Below are 27,579 nucleotides of genomic sequence, written 5' to 3'. Positions count from 1 at the left end.
ATATATTAAATCAGGCTGGTAGCTGCCAAGCAGTATAAATCATTTGTTATTTTGGATTCTGTAAAACTAAAACTTTAATTAATTAACCTGTGAATGAGACCTCCAGAGATTTGTGAAAGCCCCATGAAAAAGGTTTCCCCCTCGCTAGGACAAAAGAACAAATTAACATTCGCTATTTCTGCTTTGACCTAGATAAGCTTTTTTTGAACAAAGCGTCTACAGTATTTCTTTTTTTCTTAAAAAGCAACTCCCGAGGGCTTTATGGGAGATGCTTTTCTTTTGTAAAAGCCGCAAAGCATGAAACCACAATTTGCTTCACTGCTGACCCAGTCTATCTGGCTTTCAGCCTTTTGCAATTGTGTCTGATAAGCTGCCAGAGGTTTCTTCCTCCTAGCACCTGGCCTGGGAAGAAATGTAGAATTACAGAGGTCACCCTTTTCCTCACCGTCACCATGCCTCAGTCTGATAAGAGGTCGGCAGTTTCTGGGTGGCGTAACCTAAGCTGTAAACTGAGCCTGTTATGTGGCAATGACTCTGCTCTCACACTGGGCTCTATAGTGCTGTTTCAACCACAGCTCACTGGTAATGAACAGCTTTTTACAAAATGCTTACAAAAATTCTGAATTTTTTTCAAAGGTTATTTCAGAGTCTAATGAAAGTAAAACTGACTATGATTTATTCTAGTCTCAAATACACTGTTTGCTATTCAATTACATTTAGTCAAGTGACTGTGGGCATGTGTGCCGGTCTGTTCCAGGGTTATTTGGTATATAATTGATTTATGGACCTGGTCAGAAGTTTACTTGGTTTAATTTAATAAATAAGGACATTGTTAGAACAAAGACCAGGTCTGGAAGTCCTGGAGAGTGCCATCCAAATGACCAACAGTATTGAATGGTTGCTTTATGAAAAAAAATATATATATTACAATCTTCAATCATGTGAAGGCAACACCATCTAATAATTAGGAATCAGGAAGTTATAATTGTACTCAACTAACTGTTCTTCATGAGTGGTTTTCAAAGTATTCTATATAGAAAAGTTAGGGACGATTCAATTGATCTAAATTATCTTTTAAATCACTAAATAGGATCCATTTTATATATTTTCAACAGATAGAAATGCACTAAAGAGACTCAGGTGCACCATTAAATGCTTCATAACATTGGCTCTCAAATTATATTTAACTCAGTGGCCATACTTAGATCAATTGAATAGAGCCTGCTGTGTTTCCCAAAAAACTATTTTGAGAGGATATGGCATGTCATGAACCACCTGTCAGTATTTGTAGGAGATACCAGATTACCAAGCCCAAGTATATGCTGTTTTAAAAACACTGCTTGTAACAGGTGCCAAGGCTTATACACCCACCCCCACCCCAGCCTACAGCTATGGCCAAAAGCTTTGCATCACCCTAAAAAATTAACAAATGTTGCTTCATAAAGTTTAATTGAACGTGAAGAATTGAAAAATGTGACATTCTCAAAACCTAACATGAAATACTGTACTAATTATATGGCTTCCGGTAGAGTGTACTTTCCTTGATTACATTATGTTAAATATCTAAATTATGTTCTTTTTTTTTAATGTCTCAATCCTAAGATTCTAGGTGATGCTAAATGTTCGACCATAGCTGTACACCGAGTAAATGAACAAATCCGTGGCTTACCTTTTAAGTTTTGTTTAACCTTCTTGGAACATTTTCACCATAGCATAATGATTAAAGCAGCTACAGTTCATAAAGCCCTCCTTGTTGAAGACAGAGCCTTAACACCTACACAAAGACACAGAGAGAGACCAAAGCGCAGCATTAGCATTATCAGGTCTGATCACTTTGCAGTCGTATCCTTCCAACCCTTCCAGAAAATCCACCTACATCCCTATTTTGAAGCCAGTGAAAAGGCTAGCAAAAGCAGTTTTACTTTGTTAAACTTGTTTTATTCCTTTCAAAACAGGTCCAATGAGTTTTCATAATCTCACACTAATTTAGATGTACAATAATAGTTTTATGCCAGATTAAACAAGAATAAATGTTTTCCTTCCAAGACCCCGACAAGTAAAGCACTGAAAATGTAGTATAACTGAAAATGTAGTATTACTGAAAATGAAGTATTCGTGAAAATGTTGTATTATTCTAAATGGTGGAACTGATTTGGGGTACATACTTAACTGATCTAAATGCCACGGTTTATAATAAAAGGCTTACTGTTTATTTCTATATGTTAAATTGTCTGCTGTTTAAGACCAGTTAATCAAAATGGTGCATTTATTTATACCCAAAGGCAAAAACGTTTTTAATAATGAAGATATTCTATCGATATTTTTTAACAAGATAAATCAAATATTATGTATAATATATATATATATATATCATTTTCTGCAAATTACAAAAAAAAAAGAAAAAACACATTACAATTGGATTTGATAAGAAGAGTTAACTTTTGACGTAGGGTACTCATAATTTTCTCTTTGCTGATAGGTACAGAGTGGATCAAAATAACAGTGTGAAGTCTTTGAATGTGAAAGTTTGGTTATGTTACTGTTGTATTCGTTTCAAAAGAATCAGAGTTAGAGAGAAATGTATAAAACAGAGCATTATGGTAAGCAACAGAAACTAATTGTTTGCTCTTATTGTATTACTTGTATTGTAACACTTGAAATGTATTTGCTTACGATTGTAAGTCGCCCTGGATAAGGGAGTCTGCTAAGAAATAAATAATAATAATAATAATAATAATAATTGTAAAAGACCATCCAATTCAGTTGCACGCAATCACAATACCAGTTAATTAGTAATCCTCCAAAACATCCAGCAGCTGATGTTTGCAAATCAACTAGAAAGGCAATTTTAAGTTTAGCAAGATGCTTGCACTCTATCATCAACATGTTTATCCTCGAACAGCCTTCAAAAATAAATTTTCTAAACGAAAAGTGTAATTCACACAGGAAGGGTAAAATGAACTGGGGTGAAAAAAGCACCAAAAATGTAACATTAGTCCAGTAACTCCTTTATGCTTTATCAGTAATACACCCACATTGTCAAGACATTTTCCCAATGCAAAAACAATCCTGACCAAAATGATAAATGTATGGTACCTGTAAATATAAAACTTCCCAAGGCTACTTGCAGTAACACAGTCTCCGGTTATTTGTTCCTCAAGCCCAAACCACTGATTTGTATCCTGGCTGTACCACACCATGCTTCACAACCTCCTCTCTTAGTCCACTAAAGCCACTGTAGTTGCTATGAGTAAATCCCTGGGTCCGTGCTCACTCGCACACTCCGCTGGTCTGCGGGGCACGGCACATGCTTGTTCGATACAGATGGTCAGTAAGGTCAAGCCTCAATGCTCCTCCAATTGATCTTCTAAGAACCACAAGGGCCTTAATGAAAAAGTGGTAACTCAATCCAAATGGCTACCCAGGACTAGTCCAGTTTTGTTTCCCTGCCTCACACGCTACACTTTGCCGACTAATAATGACATTTCAGGTGCATTTTGGTCTAATTGCAATGCAAAACAAGACCTTTGCCCTCAGGCTCTAGAACCTCTGTTTAGTAAGCATACATTCTCCTCAATTGCCCCCCTCCACCCCCACCCCCACCCCCACCCCTTTTGTTGATCCCTTCATTTGCATAATTACTTACACCCAATAAAGATGAAATGTGACCAGGATGCAAATGAGCTTTTGTCAATCTGCAATATATTGCAAAAACCTCAGAAGAGGTACAGTTCTATACACACATTTTTTACATGAGCTAAACTTGACATACAAACCTTTTTTCAGATCTTAAACCAAATTTGTAAAAAGCAAAAGGTTTTATAAATAAAAAAAGAAAGTTCAATTTAATCCTTTAAAGTAAAGGTTGCCTGTGTATGTCAAAGAATTTACACCAATATATTACCGTTACGAAGTATCATGAATGGTTGAACGATTGTAAGTCGCCCTGGATAAGGGCGTCTGCTAAGAAATAAATAATAATAATAATAATAATAATAAATATTACTGCAAATACCAAGAATTTTAAATCTTCTGCTTGTATTTTGATTCCAAAGGAAAACACCAGGGAGATAAAGGATCCACAAAGAAAAAAAAAAAAGCCTTCTCCTTCAGCCTTCTTCACCATGGCTAATTTTAAAATATGAGATAACATTTTCATTCATTAACCGCTCAGGTAAAAATAAGCCCAGCTTGTGAATCTATTAAAGCCAAGTTTACCTTCCATCACATGCAACACAACTGTCAGTCTTCTCACTCCAGCAGCAACCAGTCAAAACTGAAGTCATCCAAATAAGGAAGCAACACCACTAAAACTAAAGAACTGCAGCTGAGCAGTTCAAGTCAAACCCTCACAATCCGGTGTTGGCTCAATAACTCAAGAGGCTGTCCACACTAATTCTAGCCTTCTGCTCTGTCCTTGTTCCGCCTACACTGTACACGATACTCCTCAGGTCTAACAGAGATTGCTTGTTCACTGCTTCATGCTGTAAGACCCCCACCCACCCAAACCTCTCCAGCCTCTACACACACACCCTCCCCCTCTCTCCTTGCCCATAGTCATGTCTACCATTTGCTCCAGTTCACTTGGGACTCATCCATCTTGCCAGGCTCACCCTGAAGCGACAGCTGCTCTTAGGAGGACCATACTGCTGAGTGAACAAAAGACGAGAACATCTCCTCCAGCAACTCCAGGGAGGAAGAGAGAGACAGAGGAAGAACCACAACTCCAACAGAAAGACACCCTCCTTGATGGATCACAAGATCGTAAATCTCAGTACTGAGTGAAAAACCACAGCTTTACTCTCCCACTATGGTTTATTGGGCCAATTCCAATCGTGGGCGACCCTGACAATATCAGAATGATTTCCGAGGAATGTCTCACCAGAACTTGCCCCTGGTTTCATGAGATTCTTCCTCCCCACACATACAAAACACTCTTCAAGGGTGTTGGGCCAATTTAGTTTTTCTTTATTTAAGTGCGGGTAAATAAATTATTTGTGGAATTAATTGCTATCTGATTTTATCCATTCAGTTACTTGGTGCCTGTGATGTAAGCTGAGTAGTAATCAAATTCCCTATGCAGAAAAGCACTGATATGTATACATTTTTAATAATAATAATAATGACGTAAAATTCTTCTCTTTCATCTTAGTTAAGCTAGTCAAAATTATCTTCAGCCATTTCAGCACCACCATGCTAAGTGCTATGACTTCCACAGTGGGCCTTTGCTGTGCTAACTTTTGACACAATGAATGATCAACCGATTATTCTGAAGGTAGCTTCATTGGACAACCTACACTGTATTCTAGTATAAGCCAATTCATTTCAGCCCTTCCACTAAAAATATTTACTGCAGAACTGCAAATAACACAACTTTAAAGGGATGTGCAAGCCTATTTAAGCAAATTCTCAACTTTTCACAGAAAAAAAACTTAGCAACACATGGTTTATTAGGTTTATTAGCAAAATATTAGGTCAAAATAACTAATATTATAAACACCTGCAAATTGTTACAAGAATTGTCATCTATTTGATGAATCCTACAACGTGACTTCAAAAATGCTTATGAACCACTCCTTCAAGTGCATGGGTGAAGTTAACACTCCCAATTGTTATTTGTTTATATATACACACACAAGCCTTCATTTTTAGTTCTTTTACTCTGAGAATCAGGATTGATCAGCTGCTGAATAGCTGTGTGGACAATATAACATAACAGGAGTAACTGGTCAACTGAAAAAAAGAAAAGGCGGCACAGAATGCAACACTGTTTAGAAAAATGCTACCAAGAATTTGACACTCAAACAATGGGAGGTCAGTGCTAACAAAACGTAAAGCAAAGCCAGAAACTCCAGACCAACAAGAAAGATAAATATATTTTAAAATATATAAAGTAGCTAATGGATACAATGCACTGGAATACTGCAACATATTTTGAAATAGTGTTATTTATTTAACTTATATTTAAGTTTTATTTTATTTTAATTTATTTTGCAGATTCATTTCAGTGCATGAAAATAATGTATTTGTTCACTTGCCTAGACTTTAACAAAAGTATATTTCCAGTACATCATGAAATAAGGAAAACAATATAAGAACCATTTTCATAAGCTGTAGAGGTTTTGACAGTGGCAAACCCTTATAGTGACTTTTCAGATGCACCAAATAACAAAAAACTGAAGCATTGTAGGTGAAACAAGGACACTGTAAGACTAATCCACTATCTAAGCATGACAACTATTTCTATTCAGATTCTAAAACAGTAGGGAAAGGACATAAGCACAATAGCCTAATCACAGAGGTACACATATCAAGAAGGGGTTCTGGTCACCAAATGCTCCCAGCCAAGTTGATTCTTCTATAGGAAAAGCAGCCAATGCAACATCTCAAATATAAACTACACTTAGCAATGCTCACCTAAAGAGCAAATTGTTTTTATTTACTCCTGACATTGACCCTGCCAAATAAGCCTAGTTGTACATGAAGTGTTTCACTTTGAGGCTTTGAAACCTCTCGACTCAAAAGACTCTCCTCGAAGCACAATGGGAATGTTTTGTATGCAGAACTCCACCCCTTCCTACCCATACTTGCAATCATTGCTCCACCAAGTCATCCCTGCCTGAGCGATCAGAAACAAAAAGATATATTCATCTCCTGTATCAGGGTCAGTGCTGAAAACAGTTAAAATGTAATCCATTCAAATCAGCTTTAGCCTCTAGTAGTCAATCTGCACTTTTTAGGAAATTCCATCATCTGATCAAGTGCTAGGATGCAGGACCCCTTGTATATTTTAGATTACCAGACATTATTTTTATGCACAAGCTTCCCCTTTGATCTTGTGGGTGTAGGGTCCAGATCCTTCACTGCAGCAGCCTTGGATAACAGCATTCTTCTGGTTCCAGTACAGCCAGACTAGGGCTTAGAGTCGCTGTTCCATAATCCTTTTGGGATCAGTGGATGCATGTTAAATGAACATTTTAAAATTAGAATGAGGAAAGTGCTCATCATTCTTATTTTACAGTACAATGTTTCCTATTGGTAAAGTGCATGATCACATACACATTAGCTTGGACCCGTTTACAGGCTTCGGATCAGGAGTTTCACGAGGGGACCAGCTTTGGGGGTACCTTGGGGGCCTTTCCACACGAGTCGATAAGCAAATTGAGCTCTTGGACTGCACAGGGTTTCACGTATTGTCTCACACAGACCGTAGAAGCAACCTCAAGGCTCAACTGTCATTCCCCCACGCAAAGTCTAAATACAACCTGAAAAGTCGCTGCAAAGATATTTTTTGTGACTTGTGTGTGGAAGAAATATTCTATTTTTTTAACCACGTACAAGGAAACTCAAAAGAAAATTATTATTTGTATAGTATTGACAAAATAAATTTGCATGAATGAATCTAGCTTTAAATACCTTCATTCATTAAAAAAGTAGAGTCCTGTAGAGTTCATCATTTCCCTACGTCTGCCCATATTCAGTGAAAGTAACTGGCCAGTATGCAAATTTAGCAAAAACACAATGCATAAGATGCACCATTTGAAAACACAGTACTGGAGGCGTTTTATTGACAAGAGATTTTGTTAACCAATGGGAAAAATAGTACAGTTTGTTTAAGCTATGGGAAGCAGATAATGTACTATAACTTGCTATCCTGACTCCATCACACATCTAACAAATATCAATAATTAAAGGTTTGTGAACAAACTAACTTCCCATGTATTTCTCGTTCACCCAGGGTTAAAAAGGAGCCCCAGTGTCATTTGCTAGCAGGGTGGCAGGCCATGGTCTAATTCCCTTATAAAAAGCTAAGCTTGCAGCTACCTGCTGAGCACTGAAGTGCAAATCCCATGAGTGAGGATACCAGATGACTCCAGAAACCAAGGAGGCCTTAGTCAAGAAAGCAAGACAAAAGGCAGCATTCTAGCTGAATGCCATTGCTGCAGTCAGCACCAGAGACTGGGATCAGAATGAGCCAAAGGCAGATTAGCCACGGGAATCTAGTGGGGTAATGTGGGGGCAACAAAAGGGGCATTTGGGCAGATGAAGAAGTCATCATCATTAAGCCGTTGGACGTTTACTGTCCAGTTATAAAACTTATTTTAGATCGAGCAATTTAAAAGGGCAATAGAGACTGATGGGGGTTATATATCACCAGTTATTGCAGCCAATCCATTAAGGGGCTGCAAGCTTTTGTCTCTCAACACAGCTGATTGCTGACCTCGCAGTACACTCTGATAATCTGACTGGGTTTAAGTGCAAGGCATTTAACCTTAAACTAAAAACAGATTTCCAACACAGGTCAGCACCTTCTATTAACAAATGCTTCTAAACACCACCCTCTAAAAGGATTTCCAATACAGACTTTCACTGTTACTTAACTGGACTCTCATTATACAACAACAAACCTACAGTTTATATTATACTGAATTAAAATTAGAACAAATAAAAATAAATCCTTAGAAATACAACTAGGGTCTTTCATAGAACAGAATTATCTAATATTTATTTAAAACTAATTTTCCATATTGGTATTGGTAATTACCCATATTCTCGTTACACCTCCCAAATGTTGACCAAAATCCAATTTACAGTCATAGACAAAAGTATTGGCGCCCTATGCTTATTATACAATAATTCAAGGTAACAGATAAGGAATTAGTAAACTTTAACCACGTTTTAATAAAACAAAAAGCAAAATACGAAACTTCATTTAACAAATAGTCTTTATCAAAGAACAAACAAACTTATTTAAATTTATAGTATTTGTTCATGACAAAAGTATTGGCACCACTGCTTTAGTATTTCATGTGTCCTCTTTTTGCTTTTATTACGGCTTTTAGACGTTAATGAGAATTTTTCACCAGTACGTCACATCTTGTTGGTGAAATCTTGGCCCATTCTTTCGTGCATATTTCCTTCAGTCAGACAGACTGGATACACAATGCAAGGCTACAGCTTTTTTCAGATCAACCCTAAGCATTTCTATGGGATTGAGATCTTGTGAGTGCAAAGGCCATTCCAGAACTTTCACCTTCATTTTCTTCAAGAATTCCAGAGTTGACCTAGCCGTATGCTTTGGGTCATTGTCTGCCAATCAGTCACGAGCCGATGGTATCAATTGTACTTTGTAGACTGTTTTGATACATGGCTGCATTCATTCAATCTTCAATCACATGAATGTCTCCAGTACCTGAACTGCTAAAACGCCCCCCCCCCCCCCATCATAAAACACCCCCCCCCCATCATAAAACACCCCCCATCATAAGTATGAGGTTTTCTTCATTGAAGGCTTTCCCTTTTTTTCTCCAAACATAATGTGGTCCATTTTTGGGGAAAGATCTATTTTAGTCCCATTGGACCAGAGAAGAATGCTTCAGATTCCAGTTAATATTTCTTGCCAAATTCTAGATGGTTTGTTTTATGAATTCTCTTTAAAAGCAGTTTGCAGTGAGGTCTACGTGTACAACTCTTCTGTGTTCAGGTGTCTTTGTATAGTTCTTTTGTGCACTATTATGCCAGATGCTTCTAAATCTTTCTTTATGTCCTTGACTCTTAATCTTGGATTTTTATTTTAGCTGCTCGGACGATTCTGCTACCTGCTGGACGTCTATTTCTTTTAAGCATTTCAGTTGAATTTGTTTTGTGGTACTTCTTGATTATTGCTTTAATTGTGGGATTTTGGTATTCCATTTTTCATTGATACTGTTCTGTAACCATTTCCTTTGTTGTAGTTTGCTACTCGTGCTTTCCTCAAACATGAATCCAAAACACTCTTCTTCAACAGATGGTGAAAATAATGACCTAATTTTCTGGCTATTGTCTTTATAATGTAGCTCAATTAATGTGTAATGGTTTTAAGTCATTTAGTATATTTTTTATTTAGTTATATTCATTTTTTACAGACTTTTAATGTAAAGGCGCCAATACTTTTATCATGAACAAATATTTGAAATTGCTTAAGTGCTTTTGCTTTTTTATAAAGATTGGTTGCTAAACTACCAGAAATGGGGTATTTTGGTCTTTGTCATAACAATTAGTGGCCAATGTTCACCAAATGCTTGTATTTAACATGTTTTCTTGAATTATCTTATATTAAGTGTAGGGTGCTAGTGGCTTCAAAGAGTCCTGTTGTTTTCACTATTATATCTTATACTATCAATTGTGATAACCGATTGCACTGCTTTCATGTTAGCTGTGCAGATACTGCTTTTCTGCCCATTCAGTGTACTGTGTTGGTTTACATTATTAAAAGGATTAAATTGCTGTCTTTCCCCAATTTTTTCCCAGTTTTGATTACTATCATATGTACCTGAGGTTTCTTCATCCCAACGTTAGCTTAACCATTGAAACAGGCTAATCAATAGCAAGAGGCTTCTAGGAACATAGAGGTCAGCATGACCTTGCCAATTCCAGCATTCCTGTAATATTTACACAGAACCTGGTTACACATGTGCTTAAGCAGTCCTCGTAGATAGGTGTAAAATGCCAGTGCCAAAGCCACCACTACTGTCTCTTATCTCTTTCCCAGCCTCAATAGCCCAGGGTAGTCCTTTATCTGACAAGAACCAACAAGTCTGAGCAGACGGCTAATATTTTACATTTAAAAAAAGCCACATTGCTTCCTTTCAATTGGTTACTTTGCATTGTCAGGGAATCCTTTGACTAAATTTACAAAGTTAAATTGAATAGGGTGGGGGGGGGGGGGGTATATCTAAGCCCCTGCAATAATACAGTATGTGGCTTAGGTTTCAACTGATATTGGTTTATTATTCTAGTATTATTTAACTGAAATACTAAACATGTAATAAAACCAACGTGCACAGCCCAAGTTGGCAATAAGAACCTTTTTAAACCACAAAGGCCCAAAAGTAACTAGAGAAGTACATTGTCGCTCTAAGTAAACACAAGCTTTGCCCCCATTTCTTATCCCTTTGCACCAAAGTGTGAAAAGACAACATGCCCATTAGGGCTAACAAAGCTTATGCAAAGTCTGAAGAATGCAGAGTCAGCTGTTCCAGTTAAGTGCAAACCACAGGATGACACCCAGCCGGATCACGACCAATAGGATCCATCAGGCGATGACGTTCATTGTACTCACTTCATTAAGGGGCAGGAGTGCTCGTGCTTCTTGACCATTTATATTCGCACAGCTTCATCAAACTTCCTTTTTGTTGTCGTTGAACCCCCTTTTGATATTATTTTCTTTTGAAATGCATAAAAATAATAATAATTGGGAAATCCTTATTTAAATTTCTTTATAACACTATTCCCAAGTTGGTTTCAGTTTAAATTTGGCAAAACTTGATAAATAGTAAACACAGTCCGAGACTGAATTTGACTAACAATTTATTTATTTTTATTTAAGGACTGCGTTTATAAACATTGGATTAATCAGTGGAAATAAGGTTTCATGATCATAAGTTATATTATTGCCAAAATGTTTTCACTTTTGAGAACAGATAAGGTGCTCTGCTAACATAATTGAAGGTAAATAATATTAACATAAAACAAAACATATAGATGTAATTATTTAATACTACTATTTCTATACAACATTAACACCATTTTTGCCAACAATATTTTTGACTGCAAAGACACCTGGCTGGTACAGGGATATTTTAATAACTAAAGGTGACCTGCCACCAGTGAGACAACTTGCCCCTGAAGGCATCCCCAGCAAATGGATTTCAGGACTGCATGATGACATTTAACAGAAAGATACTTTATACATTTTTCTATTATACTATGAAGGAATTCCAATTGTTTAGCTCTCTCACATCCAAATATACAGTACATTATATATAAATTATATATATATATATATATATATATATATATATATATATAGTGTGAGCACAAATGAAAGCTTGTGGTGGCAATAGAATGGAGAATGACAATAGATCCTCTTCCCAGATTCAGGGAATAACCCAGGAGCCCTCTAACAGCCAGTAATTCCTTTTGTTGTCACCATGAACCTTCTGGGGCAAACCGTTTCAAATGCAATTTAGGAAAGCTTATTTGTCATGGTTTGTAAAAGAAGGTTTAAAAGCCATGTTTAATGCGACACACAACTTAACAAAACATTCACCCTTATCAGGAGCAACTTAGGGTCAAGATGAACCACGTGGTTTTATGAGACTGTTTTTTATTTACCAAACATCATCGGATATGAAAATAAAGGGGAAAGAATATGTTAAATATTAAAGGCCAGTCCCTAAAAGCTGTATTAACATCTTAAACAAAAACACTTATTAGAAGATTCTAATAAGTCTAGTATTTCGAAATAGTTGACGAGACATGCTTCAGTACAAAGTGTTTGTCTATTTGGTTATATTGGATTTAAGGCTTCTTTTGTGTAGCAAAAGAAACTAGAATACTATGTTGTTATAAAACTAAATTTAAAAAAGGTCTATAACTTCATACTGAAAAAGCACACAACATTCTACAAAATAAAATTAAAAAAATCTCTCTGCAAAAAAAAAAAAAGAGGATAAAGATGATTTCCTTTTTAAATAACATGTTTTGTATAGTAGCTTATAAAGCCATCTGTTCGCCCAAAAGGACAGTAATAAATATCAGCTTAAATGGAGGCTTGTATCCATGGAAACCAGTTTTCATGTGGCATTTTTTATTTTATATTAGTTCTTTAAAAGATAATGCCCTCAGAATGAACAGCAGCAAGTTCCTAAAAGGAACCTCACTCCCTCTCTTCCCCTGAAGAGGACAAATGCAACTTGAATGCAGGTTAACGGATGAAGTGACACCTTGACAAAGAAGTTCCTTCATGACCAGAGGAAAGAATTCCCTGTCCACTTCCTGCAGAGACAGAAGGCTGTGCTTATCCATCATCCCCTCTTCCTGACCCCTGCTTCCCTGAAACTCCACATCAGCACAACTGACTGTTGAGCCTAGCAGGAGGGGCAGTCTGTTTGACTGATGGGTAAGAGGCTTGTCCATGCCAAAGATACAAACAGATAAAAGAAGAAAAAAAAAAGATACTGGAATGAGCAAAGTCGACCCTGGACTACATTTTACGACCTAATCACTTCTGTTGTTGTTCACTGAACCCTCTCAAGAAAGACATCCATTTGATGAAACAAAAACTATTCAAATCCGGTAACTGAAGAATAAATTAGCTAAATGCACTGGTTTTGTTAGGGTTAGGCTAGTCTTTTCTGTCAAATAACTAATTGAATGAATCATGGGGGTCAGTAACACTGTATTTTATTTTACAATAAATGTTTTCATTTGACTTTGGAGGCAAAGCTTATGTACAACTATGGCCAAAGGTTTTGCATCTCCTAGAATTTTTAGATTGAGACACAGTATTATAGTATTTCATGTTAGATTTCAAAATGTCACATTTTAAAAGTATATGGAAAACTACAAAGCGGTATGTAATTCAATATGTTAATGTTAACATTATTCAGCAAGTTTCATTTGACTTTATGAAGCAAATTTTGTTAATTCTATAGGATGATGCAAAGCTTTTGGGCATAGCTGTAATTAGCCTTGTCATGGTACAGTTCATTGTGTGTGTTTCTTGTTACAATGTATTCATCTTCATAATGTACCTGGCTTAGGAGGCAATTATACAATGCTATTTTTTTTACTGAAAATAAATATGATTAATTACCATTAAACATGAAACCTCCAATATGAAACTCACTGATGTTCATTTATAAAGCAAATCATTAGCTTGTTTAAACCACTGGCAGCACAATGGGTGCGACTGGCTTGAAAAGCACTATTGGCACAGCTTCAAAATGAAGTTGCCAAACACATCTATTTCATCTAAGGCCACAGGACTGATACTGAGAGCTTATCTGTCAGTATAAAGACCTTGAGAACTCATCCCTGCACTTCACAGCTAACTATTTAGTCTGTTTTATCAAGGGGTGCAGCTGGGAGTCTGGAGTCTCTCTTGCAGCTAAGTGAGCATAGACTAAAAATACATTACAAATATAAAACAAGAAAAATGGAAGCCAGACTCTGGACCTGATCCTTCAAAGAATGTCCATGACCTTAGATTCCAAACAGAAACTATGGCTTTAAATAACACAATATAGCAAAATATTTATGCAGAGCCTTGCACAGACTCATCCCAAGGATGAATACAGCTATTCATGCAGCAAACTAAGGAATAAACCCACTTCCTCAAGCTATAGTTACTGTAATACAAAGGAAACAAAGATGCCATAGAAACTGATTTAGAAAAATAAATTGCAGTTGAAACTTTAAAACAGTTTTTATTATTAATAATATCCGTACATGCAGCTGAAGAAAGGCTGAGGAATGTGAACTGAGTAATTGTGATGTTATTTAAGTATGTCATATTATTTCTATGGGTTGATAGGGGGAACAAATTATATTTGATTAAATAAACTGAAGCCAACATCGGCCACTGAGTAATTGAGTAATTGCCAGACAACAACAAAAAATGTTGGCCATGCTTTGTGCACTGAGTGTAGTCTTTAGCATGCCAAGCTATAATTTAAAATCTTTGAAAAGTGTGTGCATATTTATCTATATTGCAAAAAACAAAATGGCAGGTAATTCTTTCCAGGTGACTATTTAGTTGGGAGGCTGGATACTGGTTGTCTTGCTCTTGGACAGGCAGCAATCATCTGTGTAAGAGGACGCTGAAGGAGTCTAACAGCAACTACTGGCCACTGGTGCATTCCCCCTCAATCCATGCTGGCAGTGCAGTCAGGCTGCCTGTGCCAGACTCCAATCTTGATGGAACACTGACCTTGCATTACCCGAGAGTAAACTCCTTATTTATTGCACCTGTAAGAGATGTTTCTCAACCCTGCTTTGAGTAGCGTGCTTTACTTTTCGTTCTGTACATATCGTTGATACCTGAACTTAATATACCTTACTTATTAAAACAAAATTGCATTATTCCAGACATACACTACCCTCCAAGATTGGGAAAGATGAATAAATGCAGAACAACTGCTCTCTATCTTCTTGCTAACTAAAGACCCCCTCCCAAACACACAAATAGAGAGATTAAATTAAGAAAATACCTGGATTAACAAGGACTGTTACAAACCTCCCTTGTAACCCAGTTACTTTATCTAGGACATATGAATTCAACTTTTACTACTGTGGTTGGCTGCTAATGTTCTTTATCACTACTGGAGAACGCTAAAATGTTTGTCTATTTTACATTATGAATTTAAATGAGCACATTGTTTTTCTTTACCAAACTACTAAAGACCTTCCCATTTGTCAGGGGTTATTTTCAAAATGTGGTACATCTTTCTTTATTTCCTTCTACAATTTTCCAAAGTATACATTCGCTTTATTTTTGTACTTCAACTTACATTTTTATTCCGTTTTGCTCAGAGAAGTGACATTGTTTAAAATATGCACAAAATATGGCTTGCTTTATTCCCAAACTTCATTAGTAGTGATTTACTTACACTAAGTTTCCAAACTTTGGGAAAAAAACTCCTCAGTTTGGTCTAAATCAAATGCAAGGCAAAGACATAATGAGCTTAATTTAATACAGTACTGTACTAAGTTTAGGGACAGTGTCAAAATGATTTCAGGTTTAACAAATACTGAAGTCCAAGACTGACACACAGGGATCACCTTGTGGACCACCATAAACATGAATTCGCACTCAAGTGAAAAGTAATTAGACTAAAACCCAACTTCACGGTTGGATGAACTCCTGTTTGAAGTGGGTTGCTGGGGCGTCATGTGAGAAACACTGACTCCAGCCCAATAAATGGCAGTGGCCTGTTGCTCGTTCCCACAAGCCCTAGACGATTCTTTCATTTACCTCAAAGGTTGTGTGATTTACTTGTTTGCTGAGAGGTTTCTACAAGATTACAAGTGTTATCATTTACTTTTACAGGGGTCAAACTTAAGGGGCAGCATAACTGTATATACACATTGTAAAATACAACCAGTTCAAAATACATGTCAGACAGGTATATATTAATTAAACTCAGCAGTCATGAATCACTTTCAAATGTGTTTAAAACGTATGAAAGTATTAGCAACAGTGTACAGGTAACAAGCTCAGGTGTGTCTTATTAAACCCATAGTAAAACCAGAAATGGAACAATGGGAGTCGTAGTTCCATCCCTGAACACCTGTCTTTGCCATACTGTTTTAGAGCCTTTAAAAAAAAAGATATATATATATATATATATATATATTTTTTTTTTACAATACTAAAAATGTTGTGATGGTCATTACTGCAATTCCATATCATAAGGAGTTTACAACTTATGTTGTTACAATAGCAATATCTGCTAAAATGCTAGGTCATGGGGTCCCCAATGGCTCATCCCGTTAAAGCACTGCCGCTGGGAGAGCAGGATGAGTCGCACAGCTTGGAAGTTGCCAGTTCATGTCCGGGCTGTGCAAAGGGGACTCCGAGGGGGGCGTCACATTGGCTCCGACGCACCCGGTGTGGGGGATGGGAAACCGACAGGGACTTCCCCTCATCGCGCAACAGTGAACCCTACTGGCCAGACATCGAGCACATTTCGAGTGGATAAAAAGCATGAGCTGATCTCTGTTCTCTGGGATCGGTAGCCCACCCACCTCTGCTCTGGATTGCTCAGCGTAAAAGCGATTCTGGCTTTAGGCTTGTGAGATAGGAGAACGCTCACATGCCCTCAGAACATCTTGTTTGATTACTGTCAAGTGGCAGGTAACGCTCCTAAGCTCCACTAACAAATGCAGTGGGAACATTGTTGATTATTATCTTGTAAGGCAAGCTAACCATACACAACAGCTGACCAACACAGCAATATCCTGTATCCAGTATGCTAATCAAAGCCCTATTTGTTTCTTTATTGATTCAAAATGCACAAATATATCAATGAAGTATGTAGCTTGTGTTAAAGTTCTCTCCTACTTATTATCTTACTTATTTCCCCATGTATTCAGTACAAACATATTTTAAGGCATTAAAGCTAATGGTTTTTCATACCTAGAATTTTTTATTTTTTTTAATATATATTTTTTAAATGGCCTAGTGCCAAAATATGGTACTGTTTTAACCCAATAAATATTATATTAGGCTAACATGTGAATGATCTTGTTATGAAGCAGTCAATATGCCAGACAACTTTTCTCAAAACTGGATGAGGGGTTCTCATAACACAGCTAAAAATGTAATCAAGACAAATATCACATCTACCACCAACATTCCTGTCACCAAGGATATCAAGATATTACCTACAACATTCAACATGAGGGAGAAAAAAAGGGGTAAAGAATAGGGAACTCTAGCAATTTCACTTAAGATTAAACTTGCATATTTATTAAACTAAAACCAACGATAACATCTGCTTTCATAGTTTCAATATATGTTACATAAGACACTTTAAAAGAAAGCAATTTCAATTATATTCAACAACTTTACAGGTACAGTAAAATTGACACTCTCACAGTAAAAGCAGATGTATCTTACTGGAATGCTACACCAAACCTCTAGCTTTCATAATGAGTTACAGGTCAGACCGTTGATCCATTCAGCACCTCTACTAGTCAGATCTGTCAGCAGTGATCAGTGCTTTGTTTTTATGTCTGCTCATCAACTGCTTATCAGGCAATGCCAAGGGAATGTGACCTTAAGAGTCAAGTTCACAGCTATTACCATTCTCACAGTTCCTGAGGGCTCAACAGTACTTCTTCACTTTCTCCCTGTTCAAGTAATTTATTACTCTTCCAGAAGGTCATGCAAGAACCAGCATTATCAAATCCTACAGCTGGTGTTGCTCATTGTTGGATTTGAAAGTCCTGGGAAACAGAGTTTCAATTGAAAATGCAATAAAAACTTGATTATACGGCGTTCATATTTTTATCAGTATAAAATAAAAATGATGTCTCTGTGAGCGTACGAAAATTAAAAATCCCACGATATCGCAATATGGAAATTATTATTGGTCTTAAACGATATCCATATCATATCAAAATAGCGATATTGGTGCCCATCACTAAACAGCAATATTGTATGGTACCTCATTATGTATACCTGCTATAGATTTCAATTAAAAACTGTTCACAACAGACAAGCTTCTTTATCTAAAAACTGTTTGTGTTAAACTGGCTTACTGTGTGCCACGTGCAACATGCTAACCATTCCTATGCTATTTATTATGATAAAAGTTATAAAAAGGTGCTTTTTGAAGATGTGGCATACAGTTCTGTATAAAAGTTTACCACAGTATTTTTGCATGGTATTTTATTTGTTTTGCCATGATTATACTGTATTATACATTTTCCCTGGTTCACCATGTTTATTAATATGCTTTACCATAACTCACTATTCTTTGCAATGCTTACCTATGCTTTCACTATGCCTTTGCTATGCTTCTACTATGGGAAACTTTTAAAAGGGGTTATCCAATACCTATGCATTGTTATCCTTAGCTAGTCAAAAACTAAAGATGAGTGTAGCTAGCCTCATTTAAGACAGCAATGCCTGCTACAGCACCTGCCACTGCATTAAAACAGGTCCTCAACTGAGAACTGAAGACTTTTTCAGCCTTAAATGGAGCGTTTACAAAAACACAAACAAAGTTGTACATTTTAAAAACCTACGAATTTACTGCAGCTTTCAGAAAATTCAGAAAGCTGTCCTTCAGTTAATGAAAGGCTGTATAAACACCAAAAGGAGCAGGTGGAAAAGTGACCTCTTCATTTAGCGAAGAAAAAAAAAACAAGAAAATTTCTCATGAAATTAGTTTATTGATTTAATTGTCAGACCTCAACGTGCTTCCCTGGCCTGTACAGCATAAGGGCATCCTTTTTTCTTCTTACAATCCATTAATTGCTGCTGCCGAGCATGAGAGTCAATGCGTGTCCTCATTTTCTGGCCTTTCTGCAGTAATGAAATCTATCAGTGGAACACATTTGACCTTTGCCATGCACCCAGGTAGACTCTGTGATTTATTATGACAGAAAAGGGTTCTAAAGGTCTTCAGGTTAAATGTCACTGCTGCTGCTTTATGCCCTCACAGAAGAGGAATTCAAACTGGGCCGTTAGTTTGAATAGCTGGAAGAAAAGTCACTTATCACCAACCAATAAATACACACCAGCTAACATCAAGGATGAGCCACGTTCCTTCTTTTTTTAACCATTAGGATCTACATTAAATTGTTGTACAGGTTAAATTGATTTAAAGGGTTTATAAAAAAAAATAAAAAATAAAGTATTTCACAATTGATAATGTAAGCCATTCATATTTTTTAAATGTACTATTACGAAATGACTTGTTTCCTTTTTCAAATTAATGTTACATTAGTTTTTTAGTACTACATATCTATTTAAGTGTGGAAAATAGTTTGTACTACCTTGTATCAGTTATTCACTGAGTACCAAACAAAATAAAGAAAACCGTGTCCCCTTGCTTTACCGATAAGAACATTGCAATGTGAGAGATAGCATAGATATATATATATATATATATATATATATATATATACACACACACACATACACACACACACACATATACACATACCATGCAAAAGAACCACAAACCTGGTGAAAAGAATGTATTAAACACACATTCTCTATTTTTATAGCACATGTAATATTAACTTTCTCTCAATTATTTGCATGCATTAGTCCTTAAAACTGCAGTGGCATTTAACAATTTGGAAAGGTGTAGTCAATTCAGAATATTCTCTTGAAGGAAACCAGATTAAAACTAACTGTTACAATGACTGATAAAACAATTACTGGTGCCAATGCATAACCACTGAATAACCTGCACAACAATATTTCTGTATTTATGATTAAGAGGCTCCCAGCTTAGTTGACATCAAGCTTGGCAAATAATGGAGCAACATAGTACAAATCAAGATCCGACGGTAACACCGTGCTTCACACCTAATCTACACATTGCCAGTGCACCTGGAATATACTCTTGGCAGATATTCCATAAGGACCGTCCTGCTGGCGTCACATTAAGTAAAAAAATAAAATAAAACTACTTCAGTAACTAATCACTAAATCACTAACATAAAATAAGCAGATGTGCACCATTAAACTGAATACCTCTTTCACAGATTTTCAACTCTGACCCCACCCCCAATAAATCAAAGATGCACAAAAGCTCAAAGAGACATTTTAAATTTTAAGTGGGGGTTGAATCATAAAATCCCTCAAATCCCAATTTCAAGTGGACTGTAGAGAAGGGAATGCGCAAAATGAATAAATCACCCCCTGTAGCACTGAGTGTTACTGCACAGGCTGCTCAAACCCTGGGCTCGCTCCATTAACGTGCTCTAATTGCCCTGCAGAGCCCAGAACAGCTGAGGAGGACCCATAGGCACTCAGAAAGCACGGCAGGCTACATAGGGTCGGGCAGGCCAATCTGTGAACATGACCTTCACACTTATTCAAATGCCTCTTGGCCAACCCCACCACCCCATCCCCCACACATCCCCCACCCTGTGCCCTCATTAGTCACCTCACCTCTGCTGAAAGGCAGAGGTTGGCTTCAGTGACCCAACAATGATGAAAGCAAGAATAATCCTAATGCAGTAAATCAACTGTACATAAACAAGCCTGGCTAGATTTAAAACTCAAAAATGTCACGTTCAAAGTCCTCCTGTCACTGTTGAAGTAAAAAAAATTACATATATATATCTTTTTTGGTAAAAATAAAGAGATATGTTCACTTTGAAAAATCAAAATCAAAACAATGCCACTGGTGTAGTTGTATTCATCATATCAGAAAAGTACTTCTGTTTAGCAACAGAGCTTCACGGTTTTCTCAAGATGCCTGCAATGGTGTAGTAAATATCGTTGCTAGTTAAAATAGGAAACATTTAACAGCATTAACACGGTTAACACAGAGATCTCCCAAGATGTAACAAAAGATAACACATTGTACTGCAAAGCAAAAATGATATAAATTTATCACAAAACCTGTGACAAGCCTGCGAATAAAAAAATGTGTTTATGTGTTGAGAGTACACTTGTATATCTATGGCCGAAGGTTTTGCATCACCTAAAATTTTTGGACTGAGACATAATTAAAAAAAATAAAAATTACAAAATGATATCGCAAAAGTCTACTGGAAGCCATAATAGTAGTACAGTATTTCATGTTAGATTTCGAAATGTCACATTTTTCAAGTTTTTTGTCAAGTATATGGAAAACTACAAAGCGATTTGTAATTCAATATGTTAACGTAACATTATTCAGCAGGTTTCGTTCGACTTTATGAAGCAAAATGTGTTAATTCTATAGGGCAATGCAAAACGTTTGCCCATAGCTGTACATACAACAGAATGATCTCAGCTGTAAGAACTTTGCTTTAACTCAGCTTGCCTTGCTGCAATCCATTCTTCACAACCTATTAAGAAAACTCAAGGCCCTATAAAGCAGATGCATCACTTTGGTAAACTATAGTCTCTATGGCTACCAGCAGCTGGCATCTTACACTGGAGACCAAAAGCATTTTATGCATATGCTTGCACAGGCTGCAATTGCCAGAAGACTTAATTGTAAGAGAAAAAGGACACCTTGTTCTGTTAATTTGTAATACAGGCTTTTGTCATTTCAGTATTACAATACAAAGATGTAAACAGTGACTGAAATGTCTAAAGAAACCACAAGGACTGTGTACTTTAAATAAACCTTTTTTTTATTACAGTTGTAGGTCCACCCCACTTCAAGATAGGTGACTTCAAGATAGGTATACCCCATTCATGAACCCCAAGTCTTAAGAATATGAAGAAACTACAATTCCAGTAATACTGCAGAGCAAGTCACATTGGGAAGGAATCTATTTTTAAAAGCCCAGTTAGTTAGTATATTTTCAAATTACATGTTTAGATAATAAGTCCTAATTAAGCACATTAGTGAGCTTGCAAACACACATAACAAACAGTCCATGCTGAATGTGTGTTATATCTATAAAACAAATGCTGCAAAAACAGCACTGGCATTTTATTCCTTTAAATTTATATTGTGTGGTCCCCAGTAAATACGACGAGAGAGATGACAAGTTGCACATTTTAGTCACAGTTAATGACTGTGTACAATTTACCTTTCTTGATGAAAAAGTGATATTAAGGATGGTGTTTCAGATTCAGTGTAGTCCTTTTACATTTGTCTATTTAAAATATATTTTCTTTTTTTTTAATTTGATTTTCCTTTTTTTTACTTTTCATCAGATTTACAAAACAGATTCACAACACAGGCCAAATAAATGAAGCTGTGGAGATTTACAGCAACCTCACCAGTCAGCTTCGTAAATAGTTCACAACACTGTCTTGACTTACTCCAAAACCTTTCAACAGCCTCTCAGCCTCCTTTGTCCATAATTGATTACCCTTAATCTTCTGCCTTGTCCAGAACAACAAACTCTACAAATCAATCCCGGGCTGGAGGCTTTCACAATCAAAACATACCTACTCTGACAAACAACCCTAGAAATCCCAACAGCAAAACGGATTTAAAAAAAAAAAAGCATGCATGTTGGTGGAATAAGCATTTCTTAGCAGCCGTTTCCTTGGTAACATGTTAAAATAAGAACAGGAATACACGGCACAGCCGCTGTTTCAAATTCGGTATAAACACAACCAGTTTTTCATTTCTTTTTGTCCCTCCCAGCAGGACTCTGGACCTCAACTGACAGTTCTGGATTGATGCTACTTTACTCCTGTCCAGCGACTGTAAACAGGAGGGCTGTTACCTGTGTAAACTTTCCAAGCATCAGCACCCAAGAGCTGGGCAGTGCAGTGAAATAGGACTAGGTAACTGGCATGGTTAACAGTGAAATAGATAGGATTGTAATAATATCCCTGTACATGGGTGCTATGCTGTTCTTCAGGTGCACAAGAGATGCCTAATGTTCTTCTTTCTTAAACATGGGAAAGTTCATTAGGGGAGGATTTGTAAAAGGGCTGATATTTATCCCTTTTAACATTTAAATTTACATTCACTCTAAACAGGACTTTTGCACTACCCCATAGTGGCACTGGTGGTTTCTTTGATTAAGATTTGGCACCAAGTTCTGCCGAGTGTCCAGGTGTTATAATTAATTACGACAATGATTGAGTAAAAATAGAAAGTGCCAATCAATCAGCCTATACCAATGCCAAAATGTTATTATAAAAGTCATTGGGAGATCTTTTGAAGATGTCTTCTTATTTGTAATCCCACATTGAGAAAATAAGTGCAAGTATGAGGCATGTAAGTGTAACAAGGCGATTCAGATGTTCACTGCAGAATGAGCTGTCGACAACTAATAGGGACAATCCATGCGTTCACAATGTACTAAAGAGTTTAGTATAGGTCTCCCAAAGAATACAGTTTGTACAGTAACAGTGACCCACTTTCACAAATGTTCTCTATACTCATGTTCTAGTGTTCTCTTCATAAACAGCATATTTAGCTATGGCTGCCAAGAAACATCATATTTCTAATAATTTAATTGGATGCCTTGCGGTCATCCTTATAAAACTCACAGCAGACCAAAAATATATAGGAAAATGAACTCCACTCCAAACAGCAAACAGCTAATGCAGTCAAGAAAAAGTAACTCCACTCAACACAGCAGACCAGTTAACTAGTCCCAGTCTTCAGAATGCCTCTGTAATTTTTGTATGACTCGTATAAGAAACTGAAACTATTCATTACAGTAAGGTTGTCTTAGTGCTGAAATGGTTTAAGGAAAAACATCAGTAAATGATTAACTTTGGAAGAAAATATGAAGACAGTCCTGACAGACTTGCCAAAGCAATTCTTATCTGTCTAGATTAAATCCCAATTGTTCTGATGAAACAATAGCTGCCTCACAGGAAATCTACCCCCTCAGCACAGATGGTCACTGATTCAAGCGACCCCCCCCCCCCACACACACACACACACACACACAATAGTCACTAATGATGTTCTTGAAGATGGCAACACTGCACCAGTGACCAGTTCAGACATGGATACAACACAGCATTTAACCAAATGCTTTCTTTCCCTATTTCACACAAAATCAGTTAGACTGGAGCTACTTTCTTCACTTTAAACACAGTGGTCTTTACACAAACAAATCAGAACAGTTCTGCAGAGACTACAAAATCATGTATACCTTTTACCCCATTGTAACAACACTTACATCACACTAACTTTTTGTCTACACTGACAAGCCCGCAACTTTCCTCAGATCACTCATAATGTATACAGCACACCTGACATCATGTTGTTTCTTATTTTATCATTTTTTTATTTATAGGGATGGAAATAAGACTCCTATTGCAAAGCAGTTTCACCCATTCCAGGTTTTAATATGTGTTTGATTCACCCCACTATACATGTAAAAAGCTCAGATGTGTCTTAGTAAAGCCAGCATCAAATTAGATGCAATGGGAGTCTTATTTCCATCTCTATATTTAAAACATAACCCGGCGCTTACTAATCTGTTACGATTCTGGATAATACATAATACATACCAGTGTACAGATTTTGCCACCTCAGAACGGAATTCAAATGTTTCTCACTATGGTAAACGTGCTAAACATTAATACAAACAAGTGTATATACAAACTCTGTACAAAAAACAAGAGCTAAAAGAACATTTTCCACCATTCAATACTTGGTTTAGTGCATTCCACTACCAGAAATAATGTCCTAAATGCAGTATGCATTAAAATGGATATTAAAGCGACAAAGTCAGCTGTCGATATTCATTACTGTATGCTCATCATTCCTGTTTTGGGATGGAAGAACATGATTGAAGGTTCAAATTTCTCAATGCTAAAAGCATCCAAAGCCAAGTTGCCAAGACGCTCTTCAAACTTGGCTTGACCAGGAAGGGTATTTTGGCTCCATCATGTCTATATCCTGCTGTGATCCAAAATAAAGATTGGGGGTGGGGGGTGGGGTGCGGGGGTAACCAAAAGCAGTGCCATTCTACCTCAAGGAAAACTGCAGAGTTGAATTAGTTCTACTGTTGCAATTAGGATCATGACAGGAACCACTGTTTTACTTCTAAAAATAAAGTCAACATTTCCAACAACCCCCACCCCTTCACATAGGCCTATCCCTTCTATTAAAAAAACAGCCCTAAACTGACAAATGGTGCAATACCCTTGTTTTGCTGAGAAATAGTGTTTTGGGAAATAAGGAGTGCATTTAAGCAAACCAAATGTGGAGCAAACTTCATGTTCGCATGAACACATCAGTGAGCATGTGTCACACAAATAAGCCCCTCCAAAATGTCTGTGTTCTGTGATTCTGATATCTGCAAATGATTACACGACAACCCAGCATTCGTTTGACCAATTTTACACGATTCCTTAAAGATTTTTTTTTCAAATCAACAGGGCATTTGAATATGATTCTGTAAAATCTGAACTGAAATGCATTATTCAAAAGGGACAAGAAAAAAAAAAAAAACTGAGGTGAGTTTGAATGAAAATGCTCTGCCACTGTGTCTAACCTGGGCTCCTCCAATACATCGGCACATAAATAAATATCCTGTGTAGTACATGTATAAATATACTGTATATTACATGTCAAATAGGTTTGCATTTTATAAGTATTTATAACTGTGTTTAATATTAATAAGGACAACTCTTCTATGTCTGCATGCATTTTATGCTCTTAATTGTATTATTACTTGTACTGTGATACTTGAAATGTATTTGCTTACGATTGTAAGTCGCCCTGGATAAGGGCGTCTGCTAAGAAATAAATAATAATAATAATATGTAGCTAGTGTCTAAATAGAGGTAAAATGAGATATCAAAGTCCAGAGTCACATCTGCAGCCCACCCACAATCTTCTGCCACAGTCCCTTAAGACTGACTGGAGCATCTCAATAAAGCAGAAAACCACTCATCCATAGGAGAAAGTCTGTTCCAACGGCTACATCTGCAATATACGAGGGGTACAAACTAACCATCCCTCCCCAATTCACAAAACCAGATGTCTATTATGATCTCGTACCTCCAGTACAAAACCTTTTTTCATCCCTGTGTGCGCGAGGGGGGTGGAAAAGACCTGCACTTTCATATGGATACTGGTGCGTTGTGAAATCAAATCTGAAAAATTAAACACAATCGTAAGCTACAATTTCACACACGTTGGCGTTTATTTAAATTGTCTTAGAATACACAGATTTTGAAAACAACAACTAAAAGTTTTTACAAAAAATAAACATTACCGTATAAAATAAATAAATATTATTTGTACAGTATACTGAATACTTTACAATCTAATTAAATATCAGAAAATGTATAAACGAAATTCATGCGTAAGGCACATTTATTAATAGAATTATGTTTGTTTGTGTTTTTATTTTCAGAAATATTCGTTTTGTTTACTTAAATTTAGTATGTAACTTATAAGCACAGATTTAACAAGTGTTAGTATTTTTTTCTACTCATGCAGTTTTGTAATAATACAATTTAATATTCCATTTAAAAGGGCAAACGCTTACTAGCCTAAATCTGATCCATTGTGTGTAATACAGTTATTTACCTGTTTTGGAATCTCATTTTAAAATTACAAACCAAAATATGCACTCTTTCCCGCGATTAATTTATGTTGACCGTATAAATTGTCTTTATATGTAAATCAAGGTCAATGACACATAGATCCATCACTAAACAACAAAAGGTAGTTTTCACCTAAACTGCAGCTTCATTTAACTAACAAGGTGTTACTGTAATTGAATTGAGTTTCGCCCTGTAACCTGTCCTTTCAGCAACAGTGGACAGAAAAAGACGTGTCGCCGTTCTGACCAACTGTAAAAACAAAGGCACATCCAGAATTCACTTTACACAAGACTGTGGAAGGGCAAACCCCAGCAAATGTTTTATTTGCTTCATATACAAAACCCAATACAATACACAATAGCAATGCACCTTGGAAATACAAAAAGAATACCGAACAAGTTGATGTACACCACAGTGCTTTGGACGACTTGCTTACATTGGTATAATTGTTTACTGTACGCCCGTTTTAAATTCAGTGCGATAATCTATTGGAACATACAGGCAAGCATTTTTGCCACACTTCGGGGACAAGTGTTTTGTTTATTAACTCATTAAAAATATTAGGGCCTACTTTAACACAACTTATTTATATTGCTAGATAGCCTATGCATTACGCAAAACAGTGTAGTGACATGAGGATACGATTTTAAATATAACAAGTCTAGTCACTGTATATTAATGCACCAAGAAAATTGTTCTTATCACTTTTACAAAAGGTACAAAATCGATTTCATTTTAAAGCCCGCAGTTTGGAGATGCCAAATATTAACACCGCTATCAAGGTCATCAAAAAACAGAAAAGCGTTTCAGGTGATGAACTATAACGCCACTTTTAGTTAGCAACCAATCGCATTCAACGTTAAGAAATCGCATTTCTCTCCCGGTAATAACGGCGTGTTTTATGTTTAATTATCGGAAAAATTGACTTACATATTTCAAATTTCAATCATTTTTCTTTTCTCGTCCCAGGAATAACAACCTTTGCAGTCAGCTGAGGATAGCCCGTACTATTTTCTTTACAGCTGCTTCGGAAACGTTTCCATTTGAACGCTGCTCTCTCCCTATCGACGAGACTAAAAAGCAAC

General features: G+C 36.6%; 1 protein-coding gene across 6 annotated transcripts in view; it reads right to left on the bottom strand.

Annotated features, from left to right (window-relative positions):
- LOC117400426 (GREB1-like protein) overlaps positions 1 to 27,579 on the bottom strand; it is a 63,136-nt gene extending 35,557 nt beyond the window's left edge. For 5 of the 6 annotated variants that reach the window (XM_034000375.3, XM_034000378.3, XM_034000379.3 and 2 more), the window contains exons 1-2: positions 27,425 to 27,579; positions 1,670 to 1,774 (exon numbers count right to left, since the gene is read on the bottom strand). The gene's annotated coding sequence lies outside the window, so the exon portion shown is untranslated. The remainder of the gene's footprint in view (positions 1 to 1,669; positions 1,775 to 27,424) is intronic. The other variant, XM_059022056.1, reaches the window with a different exon arrangement.

This window comes from Acipenser ruthenus, chromosome 4 (assembly GCF_902713425.1).
Source record: "Acipenser ruthenus chromosome 4, fAciRut3.2 maternal haplotype, whole genome shotgun sequence".
NCBI lineage: Eukaryota > Metazoa > Chordata > Actinopteri > Acipenseriformes > Acipenseridae > Acipenser > Acipenser ruthenus.
Note: the sequence above shows the minus strand (reverse complement) of the source record. Positions and strands in the feature narration are given on the sequence as shown.